Here is an 11515-nt window from a genome sequence, read left to right on the forward strand (position 1 = left end):
TGTGACTCACCAGATCATAAAGCAATACCAATATGCAGAGTACGTCACATTGGCTGTATGTTTTTAGTCACTTTAAATTAGGCAGACAAAACAAATGTCTAGGAACATTGAGGGCATGTAGTTACAGTGGAATATCATTCCCAGGAAGGGACTATGGGTCAGCCCTCTGTAGATTGTATATGTTGGCAGCCTGTTAAAGTCAGGTGCCAACACAATAAGCCATTGACCCCATTGACCTCATGTAGGCACCTAGTGGCTAGGGATGAGCGGACCGTCGGACTTTTGGGCCGACGGCATCGGCGATCTCTCATCATGCCTTTGATCCTGGCCGCATAGTTGCGATCCCGCGGATATGCGGCCAGGATATTCCAGGGAATTCAACAGCGATTCCCTGGAATATCCTGGCTGCATATTCCCGTGAGCGCAACTATGCGGCCGAGATCAAAGACATGATGAGAGAGCGAACTGCTTTTGGACCAAAAGTCCGAGCAGTTCGCTCATCTCTACTAGTGACTATGGTCAGATCATTTATGCATATACACAAGCTTTTATTCAAAAGTGTGGTTTGTTACACTCATGAGTAAAAACTTGAAATGTTGTGTGTAAGGAAAATTATACAAAGTTGCTAACTGACCATGTTCGTGCCATTAAAGTAAATAGGACCCACGTCTTTGTGCAGGAATATATTAGGTAACTGGTTTTGACAGGTTGCTGTTGCTGATGTATACATGCTATGGAGGATCGAATTGTGTGAATGACCACATTAGGCATTAGCATGTTTTACACATGTATATTTAGAGCACCCAAAGCATGCAGTTGATGTAAAGAAAACGTTTTATACTTTTAAACATTTTTTGTCCTTATATCTGTTTCTCATTGAAAAATGCAAGAGATGCCATACAGAGATAAGACATATTATATCAGCAATAAAAGGAGAAAAAAAAACAGGTTCAAAACTGCCAAGTGCTCCACTACTTTAAGTTATTCTATAGTCAATCCCTATAGTTTACATCTTAAAAGATACCTGCACTTTCAGGTAATTTCTCTTTTCTGTGTACATGAGGGGCAACGTTATTTTTGGCTATTGTGACATTTTTCATCAGTTTTCCTCGCTGCATTCCCATCTCTAATTTTCAGTTCTCCCTGAGCTAGTGGGTGGTTTGTAGCCTTGGTGATGTCTCCCATACATTGCCCTCCTATAGTATATCTGTATAAAACAACCTCCTAAGCAGAAGCACTACCAGGTAGTATAAGCTGGGAATCCATCACTAGGGTAAAATAGAAGACTCATCTATAAATTGCAGCCCTGTCTCTGTGTCTTTTACTGTTTATATTTCTCTCCAGTCACTCCTTCTCTTACCCCCTCCCCTTTTTTCCCATATACTTTCATGGACAGTGTGATAAGGCACAAGGTATGGCGGTTGATGACAGATACGTGTCACCGTGGTTCAAGGCCTTGGTGAAGTAGGCCGGATAGTATTGGTCAGTAACCATAGGTTAGTGACAAGTTTTTAAAATTTAGCATAACCGCTTTCAAGCAGTTGTTCCGGGCCGGCTTTTCACTGGAGCAGTCTCAAAATTAGGTGGGCTAACTGCTCCCATGTATCCTACCCTGGTTTTCCCTGGCCTACAACAGCCAGGAAATGAGCTCAGCTGTGTGTGGTGTGTAACTCCAACATGGAGCTTGTTTGGAGGTTCTGCTGTGTTGGTTCCAGGCAGAGAAGCAGAGAATCTGCTAAAGCCTAAAAGGACTGTTCTGGCGCGAGAATCCTGTTTTCATTTAGCCCTTTGTGCCTAAAGCAAGGTTATCTTTATGTTATTTGCACCTGCTGAAGAGAAGTTGTTTTGTTACTGCTTGGACTTGGTAAAAGTTATATATCCAGGACATATTACAAAGTTTCTTGTATTTGCTTACATGTTTTTTTAATACCTTTTTCAGTAATTTCAAAGTGATATTTTAGTGTTAACAAAAAAAATCATAGATTGTATGGGCTGCAAAAAAACTAATTAAAAGGGCGGGGGGGGGGGGGGGGGGGGAGAGCTATACTTATCTACCCCCCAGTTCCTCTCAGGTGCCACTGCAGATCCCATCTCCTCCACTTCTGGTCCTTCTCTGCTCCTGTTTTCTGCCTACTTTTGAGGCAAACGCTTGGAGCAGGACCTGCCCACTTAGCCAATTGCTGGTCATAGTAGTCTCCTGTCCTGGCCAGTGATTGGCTGAGTAGAGAGGTCTTGTCTGGAGCTTTCGTCTAAGGGACACTGAGTAACAATGGAGGGCTGGGAGTGCATAAAATGGAACACAGGTAGGTAAACATGGTTTTATATTTGTACAGTCCCACAGACCCAGCAATCTATTATTTTATTTTAATTCCGGGATACGCCTCTAACTTATATAAACAGATGGTCATGGTACTTCACGTTTTCACAATATTTTGGTTGAAACAATGCAAATCCTATTCGCAAAGCAGCCATTGTACGTCATGATATGGCTACCGGAAACTAAGAATGCTGCACCCATAGCTTAATGTCATGCAATGCCTATGAGTTCTTCAGTTTCTAATTGAAAGGAAACTGCGGACTTCTAGTCGGACAGCAGCTGTTGTACAAAGTTACTTATCATTAAACAAAACCATCAATGAGGAGTTAAGGAGAAATCAGTCCTATCACCGCTGACATGCTATCCCTGATCATTATATTTCATTAATTAACTAAACACAGCATTTTAGCACTAGAGGATGATACAGAACCTTTGGCTAGTGAAGTCCTCTGGGTATATCTGCTATGGTATAACAGCACGTTAACCTAACATTTGCCTTTCCAAAGTCAATGGGCTTAAACTGTCAAGTGAATTAATACTGCCGAACACATTCTGATCCCATTCGGGCTTAAGCTATTGTTTTTTTAAAGCAGCTGAGAGAGCTTTGAATTAAATCCCAAGACCTCCCTGGAGTTGCAGGATCATTGATTGTGTTGTTATCTATGTGGAGCTTACTAATCAATGCAACACCTAATGAGGAGCCCGCAGTCTACTGGTATTGCTGTTCCTGCTGTCTAGCCCAGGACAGGACAAGCAGAATTGCACAGCATAAAGCTCTGGAAAAGAAATGCAATTGCTATTTATTTTAGGGTATAATTCAAAATATTAAAAGTGATGTCTGGTTAAGTCTTATTAGACAGTATAAATATTACATAAAAAGACTCACTCCCATCCTGTGACTGACCTGCTATTTGTGTGTGATGCAAGGAGGTTCTGCTGCAATGTTAGAACATAGCGGTTGGCTGTTATCACCTCTGTCCAGCAGAGGGAGCCAGTCCCCAGCTAGGAGTAATAGTTATAACTGGGGAAGAAAAAGCCAGGGACACAGGAAGTGTGACACACCAAGTTCCAGGAGGAAGAGAACAGTCCAGTGCTGGAGGTCAAGGGCAGTGCCCAGTGACAGAGTTGAAGAGTGGTGTGACAAGGTCATCCAAGGTGAGCAGGACAGCCCAGCCAGGTCCATAGGGGCTTCGAGAGAGATTGCAGAGTGCAACACTGAAGGAAGAGAGCAACAGCCCAGTGCAAGTAGGTGGAGTGTAAAGCACCTGGGAGAGAGAAGCACTGACATAGAAGTGCCCAGCCAGCTTCATCACTGCAGCAGTAATGAAGGTACTTCTCAAGGGAGACAGAGCTGGAGCTGCAGAGGATGCATTGCTGTTACTAGGATCAAAAGGTGGGGCACCCTGAGAGACTGCATATAGCTGTGAAGTAGACTGAAATTACATCCCTCCTGCTACTTAGTTTCTTAAAGAGATAATGTCCCTGTTACATAGGAATCTACCTGTTCCACAAGTAAGAGTTTGTGCCAAAAGCTATGTATACTATGTATTATTTTTTATAGACACTTTCCACGGGTGAAGGGGGCAGGCCTTGGTGAAAAGGTTCCATAAAGCTCATTATTACCAACAACAGTCCTGTTTTAGTAGGGCCTTCCTTAAAGGGGCACTTAAATGCCCTGACTCAAATGTTGGCAATGAAACCTTTATATATGGGAGTAAGCCCAAAGTCACCCACAGTATTTTGGTCACTATTTGGTCTCCATTTTGGTGCTTATTTTTGGCAATATTGTAGCAAGCACAGAAAAAAGGTGCAATTAGTCCCATCCTCTCTTTCATGTTCTTCCTATGTTTGGGACCCACTCTTGGTTTTGGTTAAAAGACTGACCAAAGTGAGGACCAAATACTGAATAAAACACTACAGTACCTCTGTAATTGTAGAATGAGAAATTTCATTTAAGAGCCAAAGATACAAAATGATAATCTGCTTCTTTGTATCACGTCATATTATACTGTAAGACCAAATGCTGTATAAAGCAAAAAAATACTGTAGGCCTGGTTCACACACAGTATTTTTTAAATTAAACAACGGCCATTGTTACTGGGTAATGTATGCACCAGCTACCCTTACTGTACATGCAAGTTCTTCCATAACTAATAGGTGTTATGTATTAGTGCAATATTAATATATTCTCTAATACCCCCCCCCCCCAAATCCTAACCTGAATATTCTTTCCAAGGAAAAGATGTTATATATAGAAAAACTTCTACATAATGGTTTGAAACAGCACTCAAAAAGCAAAACAATGTAATCTGTATCTCATGCTACCAGTGTCCACATAATAGCGCCTGTAACTGAGCACATTTAATGATAACTTATATCTGAGGGCTCACTGATCTTTTGGCACTTTGAGTCAAAGTAAAGACTTTTCTATGATCTTCTTTATGATCTGTGTAATGCGCCAAAAGCATTATAAGCTCCAGGCAATGGGTCGGGCTGCTGCCTCTCTGTAAGAGACATGACTTTGTCAGAATGCCTGAAGCTGGACTAGCTGTGGCGAAGAATAAAGCAGTACAGTGCGGTACAGACCGAGCACCATCTGTACTATGTTGTCCAGATCAGTGCTGCTTAGAGGGGATGTCTGTAACTACAGTTTTCATATGTCTCTCATTTAATGTGCGTGCGTGAATTGCACTCAGCTATCACTATCAGCCAAGAGGAGATATATAAATCATGCTGCCTACAGTGCCAAATGTATAGTATAGCAATAATAATTATATCAATAATGATAATTATTTTATATTACTCAAATGGTGACTCTAACTATTATTTGACCATTGTGTGCAATATTATGAATGCATTTCCAGATTCTTTATTATAAGAGATGTTGGTTGATTTACCATTTACGCTTTCTGGCTATGTTCACACTACGTATCGGACTGGCCGTCCCGTGACCTGGCCGGGTCATGGCACGGCCGGTCTCTGCACAGATCACCGGCTGGATGATCTTTCCGGCCGCAGTGTTCTGATGCGCGCACATAAGCGCCCGCATCAGAACCTCCCACTGCACACAATGAAGTAAGCGGCCGGAGCCACTCGCTTCATTCTGTGAACTGACAGGTCTTTCTGCTTGCGGCCGCAGAAAACTGACATGTCAGTTATTTACAGGTCCGCATGGGATCCCAGCCGGAGCGCATATGATGTGTATAAGCTCCGGCCAAGATCCCATAGAAGAACAGGCAGTGTTCACAGGCGTACAAAGTACGGCTGTTGTTGCCGATGGCAACAACTGCCGTACTTTTACATTGTGTGAACATAGCCTCTAAATGTAACTTTCCATGCTGGGCTCATGTGTACAACTGTATGAAAAGTTCGCTTGAACCCAAACAAGGTATCTACAGAATAGCTAGGATCTGTTTACTATTATTATTATCACTATTATTATTTTATTTTTTATTATTTACTTATTTATAAAACCATCGGCATGGGGAAAATATAACTTTTGCACAGACCACAGCACCATGACAGTCACCGCCCACATAACACAATCTGCAGAAAATAAAAGATCACTTTTTACTTGAACAAGCACCATGATGTATAATGTAAAATAAAGTATGATAACTGGTAAATTTACCCTTTACACCTGTGTAGAGAAGTCATAATGCAAAAAGGGGTGACAGTGTCACTTTCAATCCATCCCTCCACCTCACGAAAAAGGGTTGGGGCTAAAAAAAAATTTAACACCGGGGAGCAGAAACCCTTAGCAGTCTTCTCTTCCCCAGTCTAAAAATACAACATTAAACAGTCTGAACCTCACTAAATCTGACCCATTCTTAAACTGTCTGCTGTAAAATAACATGGAATGCAATGCAAGCACGCTGTATCCATGTTTTCCTGAATACCTAGTGCTGCATTTAACTTTGTCGGCCACCGGTATACAAATGAAGAGCAAACGGACTCAAGCATGCTTAATGGTGCGTTTACACAGAGCGGTTTATCTGACACATTTTTGAAGCCAAAGCCAGAAATGGATTTGAAAAGAGGAGAGACCCCAGTGTTTGCTTTATGACCTGTTCCCTGTTTATAGTCTGTTCCTGGCTTTGTATTCAAAGATCTGTCAGATAAATCTCTCTGTGTAAACACACCATAAGTCAAGCTCATCTCTAGACAGTTTAAGTAAATATGGGTCATCTTTCTTATTGTCAGATTTTGTATGGATCAGCAGAAAACTTAATGGTATAGCCTATTAAATGCTACTTTATGAAGATGTTCTCTACAAGATGTTCTCTACAGTGCTACTTGTGAATTATTATCTCCATAATACAAGGTCACATGCAAATCCATGTCCCTTCATACATGTTCCATAGGCCAAAATCATTATTTGCGGCCGTCATTATCCATAGACGGCCATTATTTCTCGCTTAGGCTATGTTTACACATCATTAATATCACAGATGTCTTTTCAGACGTCCGTCATTTTAGTGCTAAAAGCTGGCCGTCTATTGGCAATGATGGCTGTCAAAAGACGTGAAGACGACTGTGAAATCTTTTGTGGGGACATAGCCTCACACTATTTTTGTTGTGTTTAAAATCTCCCCTAAATACAGCATTTTGGTTGATGCCATTTTTAGGATCAGTGGTATTTGTATTAAAAGACACTCTAAGTAAGATATTTTCTATAAAATGTTGTCAATAGAACTTCAAAAGTGTGCTAAACACAAAAAAAAACACTTCAAATAGCAGATATTTTTATGTATTTCAAAAGGTAACAACAAAAAACTCACAAAGATATTTTGATAATGTGTATATCACCGACTTCAGATAGAAATACATAACTGAATCTGCAAGTCGATCTAAATATATTATAGTTCAAGGGACTGTTTCATGGACTTTATAATATACTTCATTTGTTTGGAAGACACTTGTAAGCATATATATATATATATAGTGTATAATATATATATATATATATATATATATATATATATATATATATATATAAAGCAGCTATAGAGTGTGGCACTTTTTCATTTAAAAATGTAGTATATTAAAGTCAGTAAAATGGTATGTTCACAGCATATGTTTAAAAGCGTCCGTTGCATAGCACTGCCGGCCACCGGGCTGCATTTATCATGTTCCTGCAGCCGATTCCTCTGTATGGGCTGCAGGTACGTTCTTTTTTTTACCATTGACTTGAGGGCACCGTTGCGTGTGCCTGCAAATCAATTAGCCATTTACTTCAATGTAAAGTACATCCACCAGCTGAACAGGCATTAAAATAATGATGTGTGCATACAGCGGGCGACATTGCATTGACTTCCGTTCTTTACATAAAAACAACGTTGTGTGAACATAGCCATAAGCAGTTATCAGTGCACACTTTGGGGGAGATTTATCAAACATGGTAGAAAGTAAAACTGGCTCAGTTGCCCCTAGCAACCAATCAGATTCCACCTTTCAGTTTCCATAGACTCTGTGAGGAATGAAAAGTGGAATCTGATTGGTTGCTAGAGGCAACAGAGACAGTTTCACTTTACACCATGTTTGATAAATCTCCCCCATTGCATTAAAAAAGTCAGTAGAAAAGCGGCTTTAGCTATGTTCACACCGTTGAAATGATAACCATTTTTATTGGATGGCCATCATTCAGCATTAAATAATGGCTGTAATTTTATAATAATGGCTGCCATTATACAAATAAAGCGCTGTCATTTCTACAGTGTGCGAACATAGCCCTAGGCTACGTTCCCAGTATGGGTTCACGCTGCATTTCCCACACTTATCAAACTATCTGAGGAGTAAACTTGTCTGTATTCCCCAATCATGGCACAGCTTTCATTTTACTAGAGAATTTAAAAAAAATTAAAGCTGATGAGCTATGGGGAGACCAGAAAGTTCTTGTCCTCAGACAGTTTGATGAATCTGGGCCAATGTGACACTCAGACATACAGACACTTTTCCATAGTCTTAAATAAAGCCCATTATTAGATATAAAAGAGCTGCTATAACTATATTACAGATTTATTTTATTTTACAGAATGTGAACCCAGTCTTAAACTAATCCTCTGCCAAATAATGTAACAAAAGAAGCAATTCTGCAATAATCAGATCATGTAATGCAAGATATGGTCCACCGTATAAAATGTTACTATGAAAGTGCAAGTTTGCTCATTTAGAAATTTTCGACAAAGTGTAAAACTTCTATTTTTGGAATTTTGCCATCAAACCTCTTTTTAAGATTCAGTTTCCTTTTTGTACCTTCTACATTCATTATGTCTTTTGAAGAATTTATGAGCATAGATTAATAGTTTCACTACAGGAATTCTGCTCTCTAGACAGTTTAATACCTTTACACTGTGATTCCTAATTCCTTGTGATTACTACCTAAAAATCTGCAAATGTTCCTTATGTATTTTACAAGGCAGGCAAGTATATCAAAGGCTGCGTTAGAGGCCTTTTGCAGGTTCAGTAACATTTGATCGGAAAAAAAAACCTAGTCAATTATGAAATGCTATTTTTTCTAGACATGTCAATTCTTTCGGTGGAATGAGGAATCCGCCCGTGCATAGAATGTTGTCTGTAGCACGGGCGGAGAGGCGCGCGGCCGTGATTGCATGCAAGCAACGGAATCCGCTGCATTTTATCCATGCGAATTGCGTAGTCTGAACTCGCCCTTATAGTACACTAGGAAGCACCCCTCTCTCTTATTCCTTCTTTTACAGTTTCTAGTAAAATGACAGACACCATGTTGGAATGTGATAGACCCCATTACGGGTCAAGGGAGGTTGACTGAATGCAACTGGTGTCCATCGTGTGATGGATCTGTCAGCCTTTAGTTTATAGCATCTGCATTTGTTAGAACAGAAAAAGAGAATACCAAAAAAAGTAATAGGCTATTTTAATAGTATTATGATGTAAAAACATTTACTTTTGCATGTACAGCCTATGTAGTGTGCTTTATTAACACTGCCTATTCTCCACAGCAGACTGCCTTGTATCTGCTCTCCTCTCTCTTTCCAGACTGCATGAATTATGCTTTAAGGATTTTTACTCCCCTGTCCTACTATCTGAGTTGCTCTGACTAGCAGCTAAAAGGTAAGACATTTTTAATGAAGACTTTTCTTTGGTTATGAAATAACAAAATACGTCACTGCCACTCCTGTCTGATCTAATGCCTCTATTTATATAGCCTGATGACAGCTAGCTCTTCTCTTCTGATGCCACTCTTAACCAATGCAGCCAATGACTGGCCCAAGTGTGTGTGTTTAGAATGACACCAGCAAAACAGGGCTAGCTATCATTGAGGTAAATAGGCAGAGGCATCGAGGTGGACCAAAGATGCACGACTCGCCAAGGTGAGTGTTGTTTGTTATTGTATAACCAAAGTAGGGTATTTTTCTGATATAAGATAACCCAATTAAATGACCCCATTGCAGTTTTAGGCTAGGTTCACACACAGTATTTTTGCTCAGTATTTTGGTCAGTATTGCTCAACCAAAACACAGAAAGGCCTTATTCACACACTGTTGAAATTTAGTGGATGGCCATCATTTATAATAAATAATTATAAATATAATATTTAATATAAATATTAAATAATGGACGTTATTTCAAAACAACAGCAATTATTTGTAATTAAATGGCAGTCATTGACTAAATTTTAAAAGTGTGTGACCATAGTCTTTCTGTGTTTTCAATATACTTCTGGTTTTGGTTGAAAAATACTGTCCAATAATACTGTGTGTGAACATAGCCTTAGTTTGATTCTCTTTGGTTTACAAATTGCATATTAGCATTTGCTATAGTAGGGGAAAAAAGTTAAAAAAACATCTAATAAACCATTTCAAAAATGCAAAAAAGAGGACTCAAAAAGGTTTTCAAATACCAGAAAAGAATGTCTTGCCGGTTTAAAGCAAAACCAGGGTCTAAATACTAAGTGCAAATAACCCTACAAGTCCAGTTATATTGCAGTTTGACCTCAGCAGCAATATCAATACATATAGCATAACAACATATCAATTTCTTACATTATAACAGCACTTATTGCTCCCTGAGGTATTGTTATATTACATTGTATTACATAGTTCATCTTCTTAGCACTAATACATTTATTTATATATTACACAGGAAACGCCACTGAAAACTGCTGATTGTGCATTTTGTACAAGATACATGTTCTTCATGATAGCGTGTGTTACATTAAAAGGTCATGTTTGTACTGGAGCTATGCCTCTTCATTTGTCAGTGACCTACAAAGAATCCCTCCCAGCTGCTCCAGTTCATGACTACACTCTATAATACAGGGCTGCAGCTCCCCAACAAGCTGAAGCGGATACATCAGAAGTGACACCACTTCATCAGAGGCGCCTCACCAAGTGCTGGTTTAGTGGTAGACACTGCATTAAGCACATACTTGTGCCTATTTGGAGCTACCAGCTTATTATAATAAAGAATAAAAATTGATTTTTGCGTGGTCTCAGCAAGATGCAGCAAGTCCCCTTAGAGAAAACTTGTTCTAAATCAACAATACAATGCAGTATCAAGTAAAAAAATTATATTACTGTGTACATAAAGGGCTTTAGCACAATTTGACAAGCTTAAAAGTGGCCTTCAAGTGAAAATGACAACATGTAAAAGGCAACTTAATGGAGAGGCACTCTGAGCTTTGCTTGGGAAAAAAATCCTCCTACATAAACAGTTTTACTCTGCATATTGTTTCTAAGGGCTCTGGAGTCAAGTGTACAATAAACCAGAAAACAGGAAAATAAAATAGAGAGAAGAAGAAAATGTTCATCATGTAAAAGCCAGAGGGAGTGTTATTCAATTGTAAATAAGCAATTAAAGAATAAAAAGGACATATGTGAACTCCAGGACTATATTCAAAAAGTTACAATTTTTCTGTTTCAAAGGTAGCCGTACATGCTAATTCAGCCAACAGCTATCTCTTCTAACATACCCCCTATATACATGTGTTCTCATTGCCTGGTGGCATCTGAAATTATACATATCTTCATGGGAGGGTTGGGAGGCTCCCTTACACACTAAGGCTAAGTTCACACAACATATTTTTTCATTTAACCCTTTCAAGACAGAGCCCTTTGATGCCCGGGTGTTCGGGTCAAATTAATGCAATGTTCCTCATCACCTTCTAAAAGCCATAGAGCTTTTATTTTTCTACCTACAGGGCTGGTTGGGGTGTAA

The 11515-nt window shown here is 39.5% G+C and overlaps 1 long non-coding RNA gene across 4 annotated transcripts; it reads left to right on the forward strand.

Annotated features, from left to right (window-relative positions):
- Nucleotides 1-3382: 3382 nt before the first annotated feature.
- Nucleotides 3383-10777, forward strand: LOC138794935 (uncharacterized). Of its 4 annotated transcripts, XR_011363534.1 has the most exons (4): nt 3383-3710; nt 9298-9409; nt 9504-9669; nt 10442-10777. It is a non-coding gene; the product is annotated as an uncharacterized lncRNA (long non-coding RNA). The 4 variants fall into 4 exon arrangements; XR_011363533.1 differs by lacking the exon at nt 9504-9669; XR_011363535.1 differs by lacking the exon at nt 9504-9669 and having other exon boundaries at nt 9301-9409.
- The last annotated feature ends 738 nt before the right edge of the window (nt 10778-11515 follow it).

Source organism: Dendropsophus ebraccatus, chromosome 6, assembly GCF_027789765.1.
Source record: "Dendropsophus ebraccatus isolate aDenEbr1 chromosome 6, aDenEbr1.pat, whole genome shotgun sequence".
Lineage (NCBI taxonomy): Eukaryota > Metazoa > Chordata > Amphibia > Anura > Hylidae > Dendropsophus > Dendropsophus ebraccatus.